Source organism: Varroa destructor, unplaced genomic scaffold (genome assembly GCF_002443255.2).
Source record: "Varroa destructor unplaced genomic scaffold, Vdes_3.0 BEIS01000004.1, whole genome shotgun sequence".
NCBI classification, from domain to species: Eukaryota; Metazoa; Arthropoda; class Arachnida; order Mesostigmata; family Varroidae; genus Varroa; species Varroa destructor.
This window is the reverse complement of record NW_019211457.1, coordinates 50,548,076-50,554,141: the sequence shown is the minus strand read 5'-3', so window position 1 is coordinate 50,554,141 and position 6,066 is coordinate 50,548,076. Positions and strand designations below refer to the sequence as shown.

General features: G+C 37.1%; 2 long non-coding RNA genes across 2 annotated transcripts; one reads left to right on the top strand and one right to left on the bottom strand.

Annotated features, from left to right (window-relative positions):
- Positions 1-124: 124 nt before the first annotated feature.
- LOC111249213 (uncharacterized) lies at positions 125-2,505 on the bottom strand. Its single transcript, XR_002672836.2, has 3 exons — positions 2,391-2,505; positions 1,990-2,143; positions 125-1,819 (listed from the first exon to the last, which is right to left on the bottom strand). It is a non-coding gene; the product is annotated as an uncharacterized LOC111249213 (long non-coding RNA).
- Positions 2,506-2,802: 297 nt separating this feature from the next.
- Positions 2,803-4,403, top strand: LOC111249887 (uncharacterized). The gene is made up of 3 exons (XR_002673117.2): positions 2,803-2,907; positions 3,177-3,528; positions 4,006-4,403. It is a non-coding gene; the product is annotated as an uncharacterized LOC111249887 (long non-coding RNA).
- The last annotated feature ends 1,663 nt before the right edge of the window (positions 4,404-6,066 follow it).

The window sequence follows — 6,066 nt, the reverse complement described above, 5'->3', positions numbered from 1 at the left end:
CTATCATTGTCCAATGTTAAAATTAAATCCAGTGTTTTTTTTATCGTTTATAAACTACACAACGGTGTCAGAATGAAACAACTTTTTCCTGGTAGACCCTGACAAGTTTATACAAATCACTGAATAGGCTATTGTCTTCGAGTTTATTTATCCGTTTGCCTGATACATAAGCCAAATAGTAACAGCATTTTATTTCTTGAATGATATTTATGACAATATAATACGGTGAGTTGTCAAACGTTATTAAATCCTATTGGCCCCACTATACCTGGCTATTTTATAAGAGGTTTCAATTTTCAATCACTATCGAAATCGAAATATTGCGGTAGCGTTCCATCCTATATTCTAACTGAAATATGTAACGAACACGAATATCCGTCTAGCTAAAAGCGAATGAAAAAGCACATGACAATGGCAATATTGATAAGCAGGGAATCTCTTTCTTCAGATTACTTTTCTCATGTTCAACAAATTTTATATGTTAGGTGTTTTTCCTCATTGTCTTACGAAAAACGCAATGTTAGTTTAATTCTTCAAAGAAATAAGTTTCTTTGTATGCACCGTCACTCTCCACCCTCTATCCCAACTTTTAACTAAAAAGTATATTTCTTTTAGTCAGAAATGTTCAAGTCTGACGTTAAACCCATCCACCCGGGTTTTGACACCCATTTACATTTAATTCATGGTTACGATATTTCATTTGGCATTGAGCAGAAGAAACGATAATCCATCGGAGCGGAAGTGAATGCAGAGAAACCTCCCACTAACAGAGCAGTTTTAACAATTTTCGCTATATGCGGCTTGGCATCATCGTGTGGATTGATGACTGCCTTGTCTATCAGATCATCTGTTAAATAGTTTAATCCACTCGATACAATTGACACACATGCAGCTCTTCATTGACCATATTGTTGTTTCAAGTAAATCCCCGTATATTACACCAATCCAATACCAACAAACGCAGATTATTATTTTCTAGATATTGAGACCTGGATCGACTTTGGGTTTAGGCGTTATCTCTTTAAATCTAACTTTTCTTCTCCACTTTATGTTGACGTAAAGACACCGTCTCTGATCACCGGTAATAATTTTTATGGAAGCCTATCATCATAGCTGCGCGTAACTCGCTGGAGGAAGAGACGTTTAGAAGCAGTAAGAAACGATCTTTGTGACAATCACTCCGTTCATGGAACACTTGAGCTTTCAATTTTCAAGTAAATCCCATAGGTGTAGGGTACTTGGCTATGAACACGATTGCAATTAACTTTCCCGTCAAGTTTACGAAGTATTTCCGGCTGCCCTTCTTCGAAAATGCGGAATAAAGTAGGTCTCCAAAATAACTTTTTTTTTTCATCTCTGAATCTGACAAAATTTGTTTACCGCCTGCTGCTAAAATTGCAACAGATTTGCTGATAAGGGCATTTTCGAATATCAGACAATATAGCAACAGACAAGAGGGAACGAAATATTGAAGATAATCAAGAGTTATTCAATACGATATCACTCGACAGCATCAAGACGAAGATTAAAATGAGATATTAATGTCTTTTACATTTCATGTGACAATTACTAATAGTTTTAAAAACGCTTATTATTATACAAATACAAAAATAACCGTTTCGCTCCAACCGTTTCAAATCATTGACCCGAATTCAGTCGCTTAGATTTCATGAAAAATTTCTAGAATATTTCAATAGCTTCTACATATTTTTATACTAGTTCGGATAGGTTCTTAACATCTAATAAAGTTTAAGCTGACTACAAGACGCTCTTCCGTTTCGGCAACGGCTGTTAACGAATTCGATACGTCTTTGACTACCTGTAACAGCGCACAAAATAAAACGTCCAATGAGTTACAGCATGCCGTACATAACAACACAATTCAGTATAAAAATTTTACCTCATATTTGTTAATCCGATTAATTCATTGCAAAAATATATTAGTGGTGATAATGAAAGCATACTTTGTAATACTTCAATCTAATCTACCTGTATCGATGATTCCAGTCGATCTTGGTTACTTGACGCACATTATGCTTTAACGGTAGGTCTCTACTGTCACTACTCTACGATAATTTGTGTTGCAAGACACAAAAGAACTGCTTGAAGGACTTGCTTGACTGTCATATCCCGCATGTTTCATCTAAAAAGCAAAAACAAGAACATACTTAGAATCTACGATAATAAATCAAATAAAATTAAGCCGGAAACTTTTTTGGGATTAATTCAGATTAAAAAAAAACTCTTCAGCGTTTTCAGGCCTGTTGAGCTTGTATATTCAAATTCATCAGTTTGTGGCACTCTCACATGAACCATATGATCGAAACCTTAAAACTTTTTTAAATCTGCCTTGAAAAGTTTACGGAGTAAAGTTCTGGAACGTACGAAACCTGCAGCATTAACATTTTAGATGCATAGATACCACTGACTGTGTCTTTCAGTCGACAGCGTGGTGCGAAAAGGAACGTCGACTAGATCGAAACCACTGGGTTGGCCGCAAGAAAGGGCGAGGGAACTGAGAAGCGTTCGGCGCCAAAACGAATAGGATTTTAAATTCATTCAGACTATATATTAATTAGGTTTCTGGTAACCCGAAAATAAACAATAGTTCAAGCATTAGGTACTCAGAGGAAGTGACAGGTTACATAAAATGAAAACTTAAAATTACAACAAATTGACGTGAGATATGTTCGATGTAAGTGTCGCTTCCTTATGAACGATTGTTGATTAATGTATTTTCTCGGCTATGTACATAGCGCGTATATATATATATATATGTATATACACTGTGTACATCCATATATCATCAAGAGTAATAACGAATCTGAAAAACTAATTAAAATTAAAACCATCAAAGGCTAAAATTGCATTGTTATTAACCGCTGCAATCCAGTACACTACGCCAGTGTTAGTGAAATAACATTACTACTCTAGCTACTCCATATTAACAACTGTTGGTGTTATGTACGCTTTTCAACTAGTCACTTAGAGTTTTAACTTTAAAAACCTGTGTCCCAAAGTTCAATAGTTTTCCGTGTTGACGCTTTTCACTCTTGCTTTTTCGACAGCGTTCGATATCTATTACCTTCTTGCACACCCTCTTATCTGTTGTTCTCCTTTGACTCCTTCTTTCCTAGCTCCATCCCGCTTAACAACTATCGTTTTCGTATTCTCAGGTTTTGGTTCTCCTCCATCGGCGTCCATCCCAGTTGTTAGTAGCAGCAGACTTTCAGCGGTTGGGTTTAGTTTATTGTTATAATGCCTGCGTTATCCAGTGGGGTCCGCAGGGAAGCGATCAAAAGCTATCCTCAACCCGTCTTTCTCGGTCGGCGCTACCGTCGCCGAGTTCGCACTCGACGACTTTCCAGCAGGAACTTACAGAGAAAGAGATATTAGGAAGTGTGAGCTTAGTGAATCTGAGCTGCATGCTCACCATAGCCACCAAACGGTGAATACATGCTCTCTAGAGATCACTTTTTGTCAATCGGAGACAACGGCGACGTATAAACTTGCTTCCATACGACCACCGTAAGTAAGTCGTTACCGCGTTGCCTTACTCTAAGTGGATCTCCAGCACTGAACAAAGAAGTTTTACATCTTCTGTTGTATATTTTATTGTAAATGATGCGTCTTCCGAAAATTGAATTCCGCTATTTAGTATAACAATTAGTTGATTCGGACAGCTGTGAGTATTTTTTGTATGACTTTACTATTTTTCACTATATTTATTATGACTTGCTATATTTGACGCTGGCAGGATCGTCAGGTCGCGCAGAAAACATATTGAAGAAATAAAGAAAAGGTTATGTTATTAAAGATCCTACTACGACTTGTTATCTGAGCTAGACGCATTCACGAGCTTCAATTGATAGTTGTAATTTCGCTAGCACTCTCCTTATCCTCAAATGTGTTTGTATAATTATTTTCTATTATCTCAATATATTTTAATAACCATGAGAGCCGGAAAATACATAAAGATAATTATTCGTTGAATTTATTTTGCAGAACCGAAATATTTATATATCCGTGGGTTTTTTTGCCATTCCATCGACGTGTTGATTTAGCTAAGACCATCGAACAAAGCTAATCGCAAAGCGCAAACGCAGATGAAGTATCTACTTGGGAGTGATGTAAACGACATATCAGAAAAGAGGCTATTATCAAGATAAAAAAGGCCTCGCGTCAAATCTATTAATCAGCCCATTGAAGACGTAAACGAACCTACAGTGCCGTCACGCTCTTTGTTGCTCTGACATTGGTTATCGTTTTCTTCCGATGTTAACGAAAACTAAGCAATAGACTCCTATGGAAACGAAAAGATATGGCTATGTGATACACGTGGATAAATAGTGGCAAGTAACATAACTAACAGAAACTAACAGCATCAGCTTTAGTAAAATGCATATAGAGAGTACTGTAAAATTACCTAGAGAAAATTGTAATCAAGCTAAGTGCCTAGCGATTATAGCGTTATATATATATAACGAAAAAACTATATATATATATGTAGCTTTTTTGTTTTTAAGTTTTTCCCTTTAATCGTGCCAATCATAGCTATTAGGATGACTACATATACAAACACTTTTCCCTCCACTATAGGCTTATACACAATCATTGGTTGATCAAGTAAAACCATCTAAAATTTTACACCTTATCGAATTTAGTCGTAAATAGCTCCGCACTCAAGTGGTACATCTGCATGCAGTTTTTTCTCACCTGTTCGATGTCAAGGACGTTGTCGTGACCATACATGGGGCCACATCGTTGAAAATTACTTAATAATAACGTAATTCTCAATTATTTTTGTGGCTATACATAAATTCGCGGTAAAATTACAGAAGAACCTTACGGAAAAGCAACAGATTTTAACGGCATACAACAAAGGAAATTGCAGAGAATAATTCTGAATGGGTCGAAGTAGAGAAATGTGCAGTTAATTATGTAGCCCAGAAGGTAAAGGGTTAGGTGCCTCGGTCATCAAAACTAATAGGAAATGAAACTCGAAAATGGTGACAACATGAGATAGAACTACTCCGTGCCACAGAAAACTGAATCGTAATGACTCTTTAACTTCGTCAAAAAGGCGGCGAAACGCGACGCTGTGTCTCTAAGACGCCTCCGACGTCGTATCGAAATTAGTGGTTTTAGCTTTTGTAAGCTAGCTAAAACAACCCGCTAAGTACTCAGAAACCTGCGGGCTTCAAATGGGTAGACAATTCCAAAGTTGGACAGTTGAAGACTGGAAGAGGTCTGTTGTTCAGATGAATAGCATTTTGGGATTTCAGGTAATGACGCCCAACGAGTCAGGTGTTCCGATGAAAGATCTCATAAGTTCTGTACAATTCAGCTGATTGACCGTTCGAAGAAAATAATGGTGTCGGCCATGATTTCCATCTGCGGTGCAAGGGCTCTAATATATTACGGAATTATGAAGCAATGACAGTACCGTGAGGTAATTTGGAAAAACATGTCACTTTAGGTCCGAAAGTGGTTGCCAAATGGGAACTAGGTACTCGTACATGACAAGTCATTATGTCTAAAAAAGTATTTGTTTGAGGCATACACTGCTAATGCTGTTGGGGTTTCCCCCACGGCTCGAAACTTGAATCTGATCAAAAACGCGGGGCAACAAGCCAGTTGGGGCCGAATAGAAGACTATGGACATCTTAGAACTGAAAACAACATACTAATGTAAGTGTGGGTTGAAGACTCAGACGTGAGGAGGTGCGAAGACACATGCGAAGCATGCCAAACTACCTTCCCTTCCACAGCAGTTTAAAAAGCTTCACTAATAACCGAATCGTCATATATTTTCTCATTAGAAAGCAGAGTGAGGCAGCCTTCACTAGCAATTGAAGCAATTGAATACAAAAGAAATTGCGCACCGATATTTAGTTTGTCTGCGAAGCTATTTTTGCTCAAATTCTGCAACGTATGAAATTTCTAAGTAGTTTTATTTGATTTGCTAATGACTATATTTAGAACAACAAATGCGAGAAACTATATTTTGTAGTAAACACACAAAATATAACTGTTCTTATTTTTAAGCAAGTAACTATATATATA